The sequence below is a fragment of the Danio rerio genome, chromosome 23 (genome assembly GCF_049306965.1).
Source record: "Danio rerio strain Tuebingen ecotype United States chromosome 23, GRCz12tu, whole genome shotgun sequence".
NCBI classification, from domain to species: domain Eukaryota; kingdom Metazoa; phylum Chordata; class Actinopteri; order Cypriniformes; family Danionidae; genus Danio; species Danio rerio.
Window position 1 is genome coordinate 4,826,522 of NC_133198.1, and position 17,337 is coordinate 4,843,858.

General features: G+C 38.9%; 2 protein-coding genes across 4 annotated transcripts in view; both read left to right on the top strand.

Moving 5' to 3' along the window:
• The window catches only part of zgc:113278, an 852,580-nt gene that overhangs the window by 600,952 nt on the left and 234,291 nt on the right, over window positions 1-17,337 (top strand). The window lies entirely within an intron of this gene.
• The window catches only part of vgll4a (vestigial-like family member 4a), a 74,149-nt gene that overhangs the window by 16,406 nt on the left and 40,406 nt on the right, over window positions 1-17,337 (top strand). The gene's annotated exons all lie outside the window — the stretch shown is intronic.

The window sequence follows — 17,337 nt, forward strand, 5'->3', positions numbered from 1 at the left end:
AGATAAAGTTTTGAATCAGAATCAACCACATGTCAACCAAAAATCAACATCAAGCTTTAAGATGTAATAAAAGCTCAGTCACGGTTGCTATTAAACATTGAAACCAGTAGAATATCACTCTCTAAATCTTTCCGTCAACTAATTTAAATGAGTTTTTATTTACAAAACCCCAAAGGACAAAATGACCTCAGCCTCTCCAGCATCAAAACTGATCCCAACAAGCCTTCCTATGAAGTGTGCTCTCCAAGGAATAGCCTGCAGATTTGCTCGTTTTCTCACTTCTTTGCCAGATTATTGACAAGCTTACACGGGACAGGCTTTGGCACATATCTGTGAAGGACATGGGGAGGCAAACTTCAAATCTAAACAACTCTATGGGGTCAAGATTGAAATAATGCGCTGCTTTTTTTTTACTCCCTTTAAGCATCGGGTCTTGTTTCAAAGTATGTAAAAATTCTGAAAGAAGCATATATGTTTGTAAGAACCCTTCAATGTAAAATTTGCATAGGAGGAGAACATTTGGATTTTTAACTCAAAACTGCTTTCGACAGATTAATTAATTACAGAGGTCAAAGGAAAAAATAGCATTAAAAAAATCATCAATTACCTAAGTAAATACTGCTCTCCACAATGGTGATGTCTAGCAAAATGAGTATTTTTAGTGAATCTCTCTATGACAGAAAGAGTCAAACAGGTTAGTAATAAGTGAAGCTGCTGATGCTGTTTGTTGAGATTGATTTTGAGAAATTTGATGAGATTCAATCTTCAACCTGTCCAAGAGATTAAAAAATTGGGGTTACATTGATTGTGTTTTTGTGTGGATGAACAGTCAAACTGTGTTGAAACAGCTGCGATTTAGACAATGATGTTTGTGTGTACAGCAGGGCCTAACGTTGTGACAATTCAGTTTTAGTTTTGTGTTTTCCTCAGTGATTCTGCTTTTTAAAAGCTTGGTTCATTATTATCTATTCACTCAGCACTTTAACTCTGCTCATGTGTTACTTTAACTCTCTTTGCAGGAGTGGGAGAAGTTGATTTTACTCTGAGGATTTTGCTGTTCATCAAATTATGTATCAAAAAAAGTCTAAAATATCAGTTAAGGGGGTCCCACTTTATATTAAGTGTCCTTAACTACTATGTACTTACATCAAAAAAATAAATACAATGTACTTACTGTGTTTATGATGTATTTGTGAACACTTGTGCTTTTGAGTTGGGATAGAGGTTGGGTTATGAACAGGTTTGGTGGCATGGGTAGGTTTAAGGGTGGGTTAAGGTGTAAGGGATGGTCAACAGTGTATTAATAAATGTAATTACAAAAGTTATTTACAGATGTAATTACATAAATGTATTTAATCAAGCATAAGTACACAGTAAATACATGTATTTACACAATAAGTACATTGTAACAAACTATTAAATCCTATGTAAGTAGACATTAGTTAAGGCCACTTAATATAAAGTGGGACCGTTAAGGGTTGAGTTATTCTTTAGAAGGGGTATTATGAAAGCCGAAAATGCATTAAACAAGACCAATAACCTTGATTTATTAACTTATTAACACATTCTTCCCTAATTTCCAATGGTTTATGTACTTACAAGGTATTTTCCCACTGGCAACTATGTTTTTGACAAAGTATAGAAAAAGCTTTATATTTTATCACCTTGGAATTATAAGTTTCTGTCTGCGTCCTGAATGATTTTGAGATATTCAATTCAATTCAGCTTTATTTGTATAGCGCTCTTACAATGTAGATTGTGTCAAAGCAGCTTCACATAAATGGTCATACAGGATCAGGGTAGTTCAGTTTGTAGTGTTTAAGTTCAGTTCAGTTTAGCTCAGTTCAGTGTGGTTTGAAATCATTACTGAGAGTCCAAACACTGAAGAGCAAATTCATCGATGCGTAGCTTTTAGGGGTGTCACGATTTTGATTTTTAATCGAAATCGATCAAAATTCATGCTCATTTTCGATTATCGAATCAAAAAATGGAATCGTCGATGCTGCCACGCCCCCATGTCATGTCAGCTTGGCTTGCCAAGCGGGAAAGAAACAGGCTTGTTGAAGTGCTTGTTAAACTGCAGAAGCAGGAGACCCGTCGACAGAACTTAAACCCTCTCCTCTTTCAATGAAGTCGCCGGTGTGGAAGCATTTTGGATTTCCAGTGAGTTATGTTGACAACGTTTGTGTTGTCGACAAAAAAAAAAACACAGTTTTGCAAGCTCTGCTATGTACGTATTATGTACGGTTCGTCCGATAGACAACACCGGCATCGCGATCCTCCGCCCGCCCCTGTTGCAAATCTGCTCGCGAAAAGTACACACTCAGGCCCTGTTTACACTGTCTTTGTTTTTAAATGGCATTTTAGAACGACAACGATTTGACATCCACAGTGGCGTGTAGCATTTCTGAGCAGCCCTCCTTCCTCTCTACCTCTGAAAATGCACATCACGTGACCACACAGACACAGACGCACACACAGCCATGCGCTCGAGACAGCAGGTCCAGGCAGTCAGAGGACTGCTTCAATCTTTCACTCACTTGCACTCAGTCATTTTAGCGAACACCTCAGATACTGTTGGCTGGTTCCTGTTGGTTGTGCGTCTTTTTTACCGACGCCATTATAACGACACAGATCACTGCCTATTCACGAGTCCCGCAGAAAAAGTGATTGACAGGTGGTAATTATGTGTGTATCTTGCCTTTATTCCTTTACTGTATGATTTGTTTATGGGTAAAACAAAGACAATGCAGGTCAGGTAGTTTAAACGGTAGGCTACAAATAATTAATTGGTCATTAATCAATAAATTATTCATAATCGAATATCGAATCGAATCATGCCTTTACAATCGAAAATGTAATCGAATCGAGGATTTGGAGGATTGTGACAGCCTTAGTACAGATCCTAAACCATGCAAGCCAGTGGCGACAGCGGAGAGGGTAAAAAAAAATTTAACCAATAGGAGAGTGAAGAAAAAAAACCTTGAGAGAACCAGACTCAGTTGGGCACGACCATTTTAATTTCTCCGCTGGCCAAACGTCTTGTGCAGAGCTGCAGTCTCAGCAGTGGAGGCTGGAAGCTTTGAGCTTCAAAGTTTTTGCATTCCATATAGCAGATAGTATGTGTGTAACATTTATTTTTACTTAAAATGGAAACAACTTATTAAAAAAACATCTCATAATGTAAATAAGTTGTCATTTAATAAGAATATGTCAATAACTAAATTCTGGCAAAAATGTCAGATAGAACCTTATAATTCTAAGATGACCATTTATTGGAAGATTTGTTTTGTTTGGATGAATCTAGAGACCTTCATGATTATGTTGAAATATATTTGTGAAGAAAAAATAATTTTTAGTAATATGAAACTTGCCCTTTTTTTGGGATCCAAAATGCAAATTGCCTTATTATTTTGCATCCTGGAATTAGGGGAAGTAAGTTGAAAGCCTCACGTGACAGGAATTCAATCAGATCCTTTTTTTTCTTTCTTGAAATCTTTTATTTGGTTGTTTGCTTGTGTCATTGAGAAATTAAACATGTATAGCACGTAGAAAATTAGGAAAATGGCAGCTATGAACTTTGGCAACTATAGTTGCCGGTGGACTTAAATGGGTCTAAACAAGACAATATTTGTATTTGATTTAAGAATTTTTAGGGCGAAGCAGTGCTGTCGCATAACAGCAAGAAGGTCGCTGGGTCGCTGGTTTGATCCTCCACTCAGTTGGCGTTTCTTCGTGAAGTTTGCATGTTCTCCCTGTGTTCGTGTGGGTTTCCTCCGGGTGCTCCGGTTTCCCCCACAGTCTAAAGACATGCGGTACAGGTGAATTGGGTAGGCTAAATTGTCCATAGTGTATGACTGTGTGTGTGTGTGAATGTGTGTGTGGATGTTTCCCAGAGATGGGTTGTGGCTGCAAGGGCATCCGCTGCATAAAAATGTGCTGGATAAGTTGGCGGTTCATTCCACTGTGGTGACCACGGCTTAATAAAGGGACCAAGCCGACAAGAAAATGAATGAATGAAAGAATTTTTTAGATATTTCAACTAAAAACAAGAGAAAATAATCTCAGAAAAGCTATTTGCTGCAGTGTGCTGCTCATGATCTTCGTCAGCTGTAGTTTGAATGTTTTTTCAATGTTCTGCTTTACTATCTCATCCTTTCGAGGCTGAGACAGACACCAAATTTGCATAATTGCTCGTGGATTATTTCAGCATTATCCAGCGGTTTTGCACAGCCCCCTTCTGAAGAGGATGTGGCTGCATCCTAAGGGGAAAGTGCATCTAAAATAGATCCTATAAGTAAGTGCGGTACACGCACAAACGTGGGATTGTGGCCTGGAGGAAAACTTGAGTCATGCTGGCAAGATCAGACTCCTCCAGCTGACAGCGTACCGTGCCCTATTGCCAAAGACATCATTTCACCAGCTAGGGCTGGACACACTTTCCAAAAGGGAAAAGGAAAGGTTCACAAACCTTGGTGTGTACAGGGATGCGTTGTGAGATGCTTGCAGAAGACTGACCTGATGAGGAACTGGAGCTTCATTCATTGTGTCAGCCGCACTGCTGGCAATGGCATAACCTCTACGAGACAACCCGGTCAGTCCTGATCACAGTCTAACCATGCACACAAACAGAGCCTGTCAGCCCGTCTCAGCATCAGGGTTGGTTTCACCATGTGTCTCTGCCTATCGGTTATTCTCCGGTCCCATCTTGTGCCATATCTTCCAGCACTGGGCGCTAGCTCGGGACTGCAATGTTGTAGTCATTGATTCAGATACATCAGTTGGAAAGTTTTAGATTATATGATGCACTATGTCAATTAAACCGCATCAGTCATGGTATACTTTTTATTGTAAATGTTCTTAAAGTATTTGGCTCAGTCAATGTTGTGGTCAGAACCAACATAGAGGATCTTAGGGACAAGACTGTCAATGCCCTTGAGTGACCCAGCCTGGTCAGCCACCACAGGAGAGACCTGAAAACTAGTGTTTACTGATAGTCACCATCATCCTGAAAGCAGGATTGATCATTCTGATATATATATATATATATATATATATATATATATATATATATATATATATATATATATATATATATATATATATATATATATATATATACATATATATATATATATATATATATATATATATACACATACAGTTGAAGTCAGAAATATTAGCTCGTCTGAATTATTAGCCCCCCTGTTTATTTTTTCCCTCAATTTCTTTTTAACGGAGAGAAGAATTCTTCAACTCATTTCTAAACATTATAGATTTAATAACTCATTTCTAATAACTGATTTATTTTATCTTTGTCATGATGGCAGTAAATAATATTTGACTAGATATTTTTCAAGACATTTCTATACAGCTTAAAGTGACATTTAAAGGCTTAACTAGGTTAATTAGGTTAACTCGGCAGGTTAGGGTAATTAGGTTAATAAGTTATTGTATAATGATGGTTTATTATGTAGACTATAGAAGAAAAATGTAGCTTAAGGGTCTAATAATTGTTAGGGTGTTTAAAAAAAATTCCAAATGGCTTTGATTCTAGTCAAAATAAAACAAATGAGACTTTCTCCAGAAGAAAAAATATTAACAGACAAACTGTGAAAATTTCCTTGCTCTGCTAAACATCATTTGGGAAATATTTAAAATATATATATAAAAAAGGGGGTTAATAATTCTGTGTGTATGCATACATATATATATATATGTCTAAACACACACAGTGCTGAGTGTGTGTGTGTGTGTATATATATATATATATATATATATATATATATATATATATATATATATATATATATATATATATATATATGAGTCAAAAATAATTAATATTCAGTCAGCACTGAGGCAAAATCTGGAGCAAATCACAGTTCAAAAATAAGTACACACAATGTATATGTTTGGGGAAAACTATATATAACAAAAATAAAATAAGTAAAATCAAGAGAAACTAAACTATCACATATAGAAAATAAAATTGATTATTATAAATTATATAAATTTTATATATAAAAGTGTGTGTGTGTGTGTGTGTATGTGTGTTTGTACAGTTGAAGTCAGAAATATAAAACCCCCTTTGATGTTTTTTCAATATTTCCCAAATTATGATTAACAGAGCAAGGATTTATTTTTTTCTTTTGAAGAAAGTCTTTTTTGTTTTATGTTGGTTAGAATAAAATCAGTTTTACATTTTTAAAAAAACCATTTAAAGGACAAAACTATTAGCCCCTTTAAGCTATTTTTTTCCTGATAGTCTACAGAACAAACCATCGATATACAATAACTTACCTAATTACCATAACCTGCCTAGTTACCCTAATTAACCTAGTTAAGCCTTTAAATGTCACTTTAAGTTGTAAATAAGTGTCTTGAAGAATATCTAGTCTAATATTATTTACTGTCATCAAAGCAAAGATATGAGTTATTAAAACTATTATGCTTAGAAATGTGTTGAAAAAATCTCTGTTAAACAGAAAATGGGAAAAAAAATAAACAGGGGTCTAATAATTCAGGGGGTTCAATAATTCTGTTTGATTATATATATATATATATATATATATATATATATATATATATAAATATATATATATATATATATATATATATATATATATATATATATAAATAATTTAGTTGGAAAAGTTTGTAGATTGTCATTCATTTCAATATTTTGCTTAAATTTAGATGGATTATCTTCTTTTTTTGAAGATGTTTGGTGACTAAGATGTTATTTTAATAAATATATCTGTTAAATATATAACATTTTGTATAATATTTTGTTAAACTGATGATGTGAAACGAGCAAGTGAACAGTTGAAAACTGAGCACAAACTTGTGCCAGCAGTCACGACAATTTCCGGCAATTTATAAATGTAGTGTAATGTCAAGGGTCATCAGTAAGCCCACACGGAATCTGCGCGTGCAGACATCCGCAGATTTTTACCCCATCATTGATCGAGTCTATGTATTTACCTGTGTAAATGTATCTAAATTGATATTTATTCACATTTTTTTAAATTAATTTCTCTAACATTATTGTAAAGTTTGTAAAGTAATATGTCTTTTAGTAGAGATATTATATGAGAGACTTGCTTTGTTTATCAAATAAGTGGATCTAATGGGATTTGCATTGTAAACATTAAATACAAGTTAAAAATGTGTTATTTGTTGATTTCATATATTAAGTTTTTAGTTATGATACTTCTAAAATCAAAAATGCCAAAAATGTCTGCAGATTCTGTCTGGCCCTCGTCATCAGCCACAAAGCAAGGCACCAGTTTTACCAATGGGCTCAGCAAAGCTACCATTCTCCTGGGGCTCCAGAGTAAAAAGTGGCTTAGAATCTGACCAACAGACCGCAGAGCATATTTCTAAAAAATAAATCAAGTAGTTAATACAGCATCGTTAATATCAGAACATTGAATCATTTAACATCAGCGCTGCTGACCATGCTGAAGAAATGTCCGCTCTTTAGCAGACTGGTTAGTGCTGCTCCACCGAGCAGTTCTAATAAGGAAAGTGACCCAATGCCAATCTAAGCAGCAATGTTTCTCCTCTCACATCTTTTTTGCGTCGTCTTCTGGCAGTCACACACTCGGGCATGTGTGCTAAAGATGTTACATAACTCTCCCATTCACTCATCAAAGACTCGCTGTACGGCAGGAACACACTGCTCTCGTCAGCTTCTTCTGCATTCATTTACCTCAATACAGCCCTAAAAACAAGAAATACACCCGGCTTGCCACTGAAAGCAAGTAGATCCACACAATACACTCTGTCTATACTTTAATGCAGACTCCAGCTTTGCTCTGTGTAATTTGGCAAAAGTGTGACTCATCTAATAAAGTGCTTTGCACTTATTTAATGTGCAGTAAGGTAATGATATGGCATTAGAATTAACCATGACAAACACTTCTATGTAATTGCTTTTTTCCCTATAATAACTAATATGGCTACATCTCCTGATTCAGGTTTTTAAATACAAGAAAAAAGCTAAAAAACAAACAAACAGTGGGTGCCTAAGACAGCAAGCTGCTATGAAATGCTGAGCTTCAGTTCATTTAAAAGCATTCAGGGTTGAAATAATGACTTGTCTGGACAGTGTATGACCCCTCTAGCTGAATTAACCCAGCAGAGTTTTGAATAAAAGCATCCAAGATGATAAAAGAGAGAGAGAGAGAGGAAAAAAGACTGCTGCTTTCCCAGTTCACTGCATAAGTGCTGGGTTTGTGGATAGAAATAGCAATAGTATTTGCTTTCTGTTCATTCATTTCCTTTTCGGCTTATTCCCTTTATTAATCTGGGGTCGCCACAGCAGAACCATATATGAACATATCCAGCACGTTTTTGAGCAGCGGATGCCCTTCCAGCTGCAACCCATCTCTGGGAAACATCCACACACACATTCACACACACGCTACGAACAATTTAGCCTACCCAATTCACCTGTGCCACGTGTCTTTGGACAGTGGGGGAAACCGGAGCACCCGGAGGACACACACATGAATGCAGGGAGAACATGCAAACTCCACACAGAAACGCCAACTGAGCCAGCCGAGGCTCGAACTAGCGACCTTCTTGCTTTGAGGTGACAGCACTACCTACTGCGCCACTGCGTCGCCCTTGACTTTCTGTATGACGTACAATTTATGAATTGATTATTAGGGCAGAACAGTACTTTATATGGTCACAGCTATATCACCCTGCAGTCCAAGACCGGTTACTCACTGAAGCTAAGCAGGGCTGAGCCTGGTTAGTACCTGGATGGGAGACCACTAGGGAACACTAGGTTGCTGTTGGAAGTGGTGTTAGTGAGGCCAGCAGGGGGTGCTCAACCTGTGGTCTGTGTGAGTCCTAATGCCCCAGTAAAAGTAAAGGGGACACTACACTGTCAGTGGACGCTGTCTTTCAGATGAGACGCTAAACCGAGGTCCTGACTCTCTGTGGTCATTAAAAATCCCATGGCACTTCTCGTGAAAGAGCAGTGGTGTAACCCCGTTGTCCTGGCCAAAGTCCCTCTATCGGCTCTTACGATCATGGCCTCCCAATCATCCCCATCCACCAAATTGGCTCAATCACTGTCTCTCCACTCCACCAATATCTTGTGTGTGGTGAGTGCACTGGCGCCATTGTCCTGTGGCAGCCGTCGCATCATCCAAGTGGATGCTGCACACTGGTGGTGGTGTGGAGAGACCCCCCCTCATGATTGTGAAGCACTTTGGGTGTATGGCCATACATAGTAAATGCGCTATATAAATACACATTACATTACATTACTTTATAATCAGCACAAAATATGACACACTCAAAAAATGCTTTAAAACGTTGAAACGACAATTTTTTTTTACTTAATTGTTTTATGTTCTATCATTTAAATTAGTAAAATGGATTAAATTAATTTAATTAATTTGTGTCAGGACAACATGAAGGAAAGACTTGTGTTAAACCCAGCATTTGTTGCCCTCCGCTTCTGCATTACCTAGGAAACATCAGTGCTTTCCACACATAGGGCTCTATCATACACCCGATGAAATGAGGCGCAAGGCGTAACGAAATTGTTGTTTGCTAGTTTCAGCTTGGTGCAAGAGTCGTTTTGACGTTTTGCGCCACGCTGTTTAAATAGCAAATGCATTTGCGCTCATATGTGGTCTAAAAAAAGAGGCGTGTTGAGGCGCATTGCTGGCGCGTTGCTATTTTGAGGAACTATAATAGACTGTTCAATAGACCCGGTCTATAGTCCAGCGCAAAACACATTAGTTGTGCGCTTCGCTTACACACTGCTTAATACACACAGGGTGTACAGCAATACACACAAATCTTTACTAATGAAACATAATTAAAGGATTAAAATATTACAAAAAATATTATTTTCTAGCCTACATCAATATAAAAACCACTGCCTTCATGCCTTCTTCATCTCGGGAGGCTTTTTCAGTTCATTCATAACCATTTGCTTTTGTATAATGTTATCATTATTAGCAGTATTATTTATAATATGCGTATTTATATTTGTTTAATTAAAAACAAGCTTAGATTTGTCCACCTGTCAGGTTTTAGACCGTATGGGGCACAGCATGTGTATTTGGATACAACTCAGTTTTTTGAACACACTTTGTTATTATTGTTCATTTATTCGTTTGCTGGAAATTAGAACTGAATTTAGAAATAGTTTTGAAACAAATCTTTGTACTTAATAAAAAAAATTGATTATTTAATGGCTAATGGATATCTGTGCGTACAACACATTTCTCTATACACAAGTGAAAGTGAAAGTAAACAATGAGGAGACTCATCTCTCATTCTCGCACTGTAGATGCTCTGTTTAACTGTTTTCTCTCTTGTGAAGTGTTTAGATTTCCCACTTAAAAAGTCTGCCATGTAAATAGCAAATGCGCCATGGCGCAACGCAACTGACTCTGAAAGGGAATGGGAGATGAAACTCTGGTTTATTCTCAAAACACACCTATAACTCATTAAGAGAATAAGCTCAACCCTGTTAGACCATGAGCCACAGCGCAAAGTGTCTTAAAAATAGCAAAAGTGGATTCTGACAAGCACTTAATGCGTTTGCGCCCTGTGCTTTAGACTTTGCGCATGGATCGTCAAAATAGAGCCAATGGACTTACTTGGGCGAGCGGCCCAGGTCCGCCAGCACATACAGTTCTGTATCATAATTATGTGCTCATTTCATTGCCAATGATATCATAATGTCTTTTAGCAACTTTTAATAAAAAAACAACAACGTCCTGTTCTTGTCACATGAACAGCCTGCCATATGTTCAGTTTTTCTCTGTTAACACTAAGGGATTTGCATGCAGACTGACAGGGATCATCTCAGTATTAGTAACACACATCCAAACTTTACTAGACAGTAAGACAGTTAAAGCTGTAGATTAGGTTTTGGATGCAGGCACATGCACACAATGGGCTCAACCTGTGCAGTGCACATACCCTTTTTAGTCTTGGATAGAAAGTGCCCTTCAAAAATAATCTGAAGTGGCCTTGCTCTAGCCACCCCCCCCCCCCCCCCCCCTTTACCCCTATCTGAGCTAACGCTAATATTACACCTGAAACTTATGATGCTGGCTTTAAAATATGGGATTTAAAAGGTTTAAGTAAGGTGAGTGATTTATTTAATAACAAAACTATACTCTTTCCAAGAATTAAGACAAAAGTTTGATTTACGTAAAACACTTTTTTTTTCAAATATCTTCAAATCAATGTTATTAATAAAACACAACATCATTCTCTTCTTTTGCCAGACCTATCCCCTTTAGAATATATTACTTTAAACCATTTTCATGGTGGCGGTCAAATTTCTATACTTTACGGATTAATTTCCACTAATTGCAAGGAAAGTACAGAAAATAAATGTTTAGCATGGTGTCAAGATATGAGAAAGAGTATCACAGAGGATAATTGGCATAGTATCTGTCTGATACTAACGTAGACAAATTAATACACAAACCCAGACAATTATTACACAATATAGATAGAATATAAATGGAATATGAGACTGTAAAAAACTCCAGAATTCATTCATTTTACATCTGTAGTGGCAATTTCCTTTAAGGAGGCGCTCTCGGTGGTCAAGAAACAAAGTCTTACCCGGGATGTCTTTTCAAAGCTTTTATTCTTTGCAAAGAAGGTCACAGTCATACAGCAACAACAGTTTCTGCAGAGTGAGACACTGAAGCAAAGTGTGCTCATCCTTTTATCTGGGTTGTGCTGCTTACGAGGTCAATTCCAGTTCAACCTAAACCAAACATACTACATCAGGTGTGAAAACCATCCTGCTGCTTTTCAGTCATATATCACACAGCCCATGCCCCTTACCCCTAACAGATGTTCATCGTAAAGCCTAATTGGAAAGATAAGGACCACGTGGTCACATACGGGAATGTAAGGCTGTATAAACAAAAGTACACTGTGAACACAAGTGACTTTTCACACATCTAAAGATGAGGAGTAAGCAAGTTTTCACTACACATGTTCATCTAAAAATGAATTTCCATTACACATCCAAACACATGTGGACTGGTTGGGCATATTCCCATGAACCCTTGAGCAGCCTGGTGAGAGTTTAGACCTGGTCCAGTGTACTACAGCCTGGATGAATATGGCATTGCCATCCACCTCTCCAGTAAACTTTCCCAGGGAGGCTGAGGAGTGTGATCCCCTATAGTTGGAACACACCCTCCGGTCCCCCTTCTTCAAAATGGGAACCCCCATTCCAGTTACCCAGTCCAGAGGTACTGTCCAAGTGCCTCAGATTTGGGTATTTTGAGAGCACCTGGTGCTTCCCTCTGCCTTCTCTGAAGAGTCAGCCAACTTTGAAGCTTGAGATAAGGTGACCAAAACCATTTTTACCTTGTTTCTATATCCCAGATAGCACATCACAGAAAACCGAGATCTGGGCACTTACCTCCAGGTGCAGGACATCCCAACTCCTAAAACGGGAATGGAGGACGCCTGGTGGGCTCAGCCTGCCACTTTGGGCCCTGGATAAAAGACCGAAGCAGGAACTTCATGCATTGCCTTTTTTCTGAACCCACCATCCCCCAAGTGCAAAATAGACCCCCATCCCACTAGTGAGGGTTGGACGCTCACAACTTAAACTTGGTCCCAAAGAGCAACCATCCCCAATCCGTTTTGACTTCCTCAATGAAAGACATGTCAGTGGGATGGAGGAGATCCTCAAAGTATTCCTTTCACTGTCGGACAACATCCCCAGTCAACGTCAACAGCTTACCACTTCCTCTGTAAACGGTGTCGGTGTGGAACTGCTTCCATGTTCCGAGGTGCCATACGGTTTACCAGAATCTCTTTGTAGTCTTGGTAGTCTTCCTCCTTGGTCTCCCCGAACTCAATTAACTCCAGAATTTTGCATTTTATTATGATAAGACACTAGAGATTTCAGACAGGAACGCAATATGAGCAGAAAGAGTAGAAGAATTGGTAAAGGACCGTAAGCTGGGAATTGAACTTAGGTTGCCGTGGGTATGTTGGTGCTATAGTATATGTGTAACAAGGGATGTGACACTGACAACAGGGGTGTGGATCCAATTGCAGGTTTACTAGAGAGGTTAAGCAAGCAATAGTCAACACAGGAGCAAACAGATATATATGAGCAATTCAGAGTCGTAGTCAGTTACACAGGCAGATGGTCAGAAGGCATGCAGCAGACAGGGATAAACAGATTAGCAAGCCAAGGGTCAAAACACGGCAAAGCAAGACAAAGGAAACGCATTGTAATGTCTCTAAACAGTAAGCAAAGACTCAGCAATGAGTGTCTCAAAGTGAGCTGAATATATGTGTGTGTAATCAGTCATTGAGCAGCTTTAGCTGTGAGAGTGTAATCAGTCAGGATCTGGAACCGGTTGTGTGTGTTTGTTGCATGACTGGGTGTTGTAGTCCATACCATGGTGGATTTGTAGTTCATGTGAATGTGAGTGTTTACCAGCGATCTCTTGTTGTTAGATCGCTGGGGATTGTGACATTATTTTGGCCCAAAGTACCACCAGGCTATTGGCACCAACATGTTGTTCGTTTTAACAACAAACATTAGGCATCAGCAATCAACCCAAAACTACTGTTATTTGTTAAGTATACTCTTTCTCCGAATATTTTAGCCAGTTCTTCATTAAATAGAGTGGTCAATAATGTCCAAAGCACCAACCAGAGTGTGCACTTTACATTGTCATCATGTAGAATCCTTACAAAATATTTTACAGTATAAAAAAACAAGATTCTGCAGTATTTTAATACAAAATAGTAAGCCATTTTCATAACCTTATCAAATATAAATTATTATATTAATAAATTAATACTATTTTGTATTTAAAATACACATTTAAAATACATGTATCATAAATACTGCCCATCCCTTATTATGACAACTGAAAACATGCTAGTTATACACACTTTTTTTTGTTTGGAATTGTGGTATTATTAAGTACTATAAGGTTTACTAACTGGCGATTGACAAGATCTAGTGGGTTGTCGACTGTCATCTTTAAGGTAGATAGAAAATAGTGCAAATGCAAATGTCTTCTACAGTTACAGTACCAACACAAGGAGATTAGAAAATAAAAGAGAGAGCTTGATTTTCACATGCTCCAGGTATGTGAAGGACCTGTGAAGTAGTTCACAGTTCATCTGAAGTGCTGGGAGCTGAGCAAGAGCCACGGGCCGTGTAGCATTCTGAGGGCAATTGGACCAGGCAGAGTTTCATAGCATATGAACATACACTAACTCTTATCACACTTGACATTTTCTGTTTTGGGGTCCAGGCCTGCACACAGCACACGCAGCAGACCACTGGGCTGTAATGGGCAGTGATAGACTCTGACGAGTTTGTGTGTGTGTGTGTATGTGTGTGTGTGAGAGAGAGATACAACCAGTGATCTCGTTTCTGTGCTTATATTTCTCTCATAAACTATAAAATGCTAAATACTGAAAGCTGAAATCACTTCATGATGCATACATACTTCAAAATGCATACTTACCCAGATACCATTGATTAATTAGCATACTAATTATTTATGCATGCAATAGGTGTACTTACATTTGAATAGTTCAGTCATGATAGTCTCAAGAATACATTGCAGCATCCTAATGGAAAATCAGTGTTAATGTATTTGATCTTGGACTAGATATTCCTATTGCTGTAGTTATTGGTACCATTGAAGAGTAAGGGTGCTTTCACACCTAGACTTTTGTTTTGGAACCTGTCTGGTTTGCCCAGTTAGCGCAGTTCATTTGGCATATGTGAATCCAGCAATCTCGCTCGGATACGCGCCAAAACAATCGGTCCGAGATCACCTGAATGAGGTCGCGAGGATCGATTGTAGTGAGAAAGCGATACGATCCGAGCCCGGTTATATCACAGTGTTTTATGGATATGTAATAGGCATACGGCTATATAAAGAGAGAATTATGAGTGGGGCCGGAGGACATTCCAGACATCCCAAGTCTCCCGGAAGTTCCTGGAGTCTCCCGCAAATGCACAGTAGTGATAGGTCGTTCATGAACGATTTGTTCATTTTGAACGAATCTTCAATATGACTCGGGAACTATGAGTCCTCTCAGGGAGTGATTCGTTTATCCGCGCGTGCGCACATTTGTGCAGGTGGTATCGTTCATTTCAAGTCTTCATCAAATTGGCAGAAGCCAATCATATGCGTTTAGAGCCCGAAAAAGAATTGATCCGCTCACCTCTCGAGTCCTCTATCGGATCTGAGTCACTCGTTCATCACGGGCCAATCATACGCGTTTAGAGTCGGAAAAAGTTTTGATCCATTTATCTCTCGTGTCCTCTATTGGGTCTGAGTCACTCGTTCATCACGGGCCAATCATACGCGTTTAGAGCCGGAAAAAGTATTGATCCGTTCATCTTTTGACTCCTCTATCGGGTCTGAGTCACTCGTTCCTCACGGGCCAATCATACACGTTTAGAGTCGGAAAAAGTTTTGATCCGTTTATCTCTCGAGTCCTCTATCTGGTCTGAGTCACTCGTTCATCACGGGCCAATCATATGCGTTTAGAGTCGGAAAAAGTTTTGATCCGTTTATCTCTCGACTCCTCTATCGGGTCTGAGTCACTCGTTCCTCACGGGCCAATCATACACGTTTAGAGTCGGAAAAAGTTTTGATCCGTTTATCTCTCGAGTCCTCTATCTGGTCTGAGTCACTCGTTCCTCACGGGCCAATCATACACGTTTAGAGTCGGAAAAAGTTTTGATCCGTTTATCTCTCGAGTCCTCTATCGGGTCTGAGTCACTCGTTCCTCACGGGCCAATCATACACGTTTAGAGTCGGAAAAAGTTTTGATTCGTTTATCTCTCGACTCCTCTATCGGGTCTGAGTCACTCGTTCATCACGGGCCAATCATACGCGTTTAGAGCCGGAAAAAGAATTGATCCGTTCATCTTTTGACTCCTCTATTGGGTCTGAGTCATTCGTTCCTCACGGGCCAATCATATGCGTTTAGAGTCGGAAAAAGTTTTGATCCATTTATCTCTCGTGTCCTCTATTGGGTCTGAGTCATTCGTTCCTCACGGGCCAATCATACACGTTTAGCGTCGGAAAAAGTTTTGATCCGTTTATCTCTCGACTCCTCTATCGGGTCTGAGTCACTCGTTCATCACGGGCCAATCATACGCGTTTAGAGCCGGAAAAAGAATTGATCCGTTCATCTTTTGACTCCTCTATTGGGTCTGAGTCATTCGTTCCTCACGGGCCAATCATATGCGTTTAGAGCCAGGAAAAGAATTGATCCGTTCATCTTTTGACTCCTCTATCGGGTCTGAGTCACTCGTTCCTCACGGGCCAATCATACGCGTTTAGAGTCGGAAAAAGAATTGATCCGTTCATCTTTTGACTCCTCTATCGGGTCTGAGTCACTCGTTCATCACAGGCCAATCATACGCGTTTAGAGCCGGAAAAAGAATTGATCCGTTCATCTTTTGACTCCTCTATCGGGTCTGAGTCATTCGTTCCTCAGGGGCCAATCATATGCGTTTAGAGCTGGGAAAAGAATTGAACTGTTCATCTCTCGAGTCCTCGGGTTTGAGTCATTCTGTCACGTGATGAACGAATGATCATGGCTTCTATCGGCTTAGACTGTGCATTGGTTAAGATTATATGTGACTGTCAGTGTAACGTGAATGAACCCCTGACATTTGAAGACATGAAAAGGTGAAGAGATAAAAATTCCGTCATAGACAAAAGAGTAGGTAAACAGTGAATTTTTTTTATATTTCTATTTATGACTTATTTGTCGTGCAATCAGCCTTTTGGGCTAGTTGTAGATGTGTTTGGAAGCAATTCGTAACATTTTAATAATATTTTGGCAAATTGAACCAAATGAACGAAATGACTCGAAAAAAGATTCATTCATGTTGATGAATGGAACTCAAAGATTCGAGTCAGTAAAATGATCCGAACTTCCCATCACTAATGCACAGAGACTCCCGGATGCCCGCAAACGAGTGATTATCTACCGGTAATCGCACGTCTCCCTCTCGGTCTTCAAATACGTTGCGCGCCCTTCCCACCGCATCCCTCCTCGCTCTTCAGACATGTTGAGCGAACCCTGTCACCAAACTACCACTCCCCCTGACAGCTGAGCGGGACCAAAATAAGCAAAATAAACCATGAAACTCTGACCAATGTAAGGAGAGTTAACACGCACGAGACTTGTTTTAGCTATTTTGGTCCGTTTAGAAATTTTGCTGTGTGAAAGCGAACCGCACCAAGAGCAAAGAGCGACAATGTTACAATTTGAATCCCTGTTTCGGAACAAATGAATCGATTCACAGGT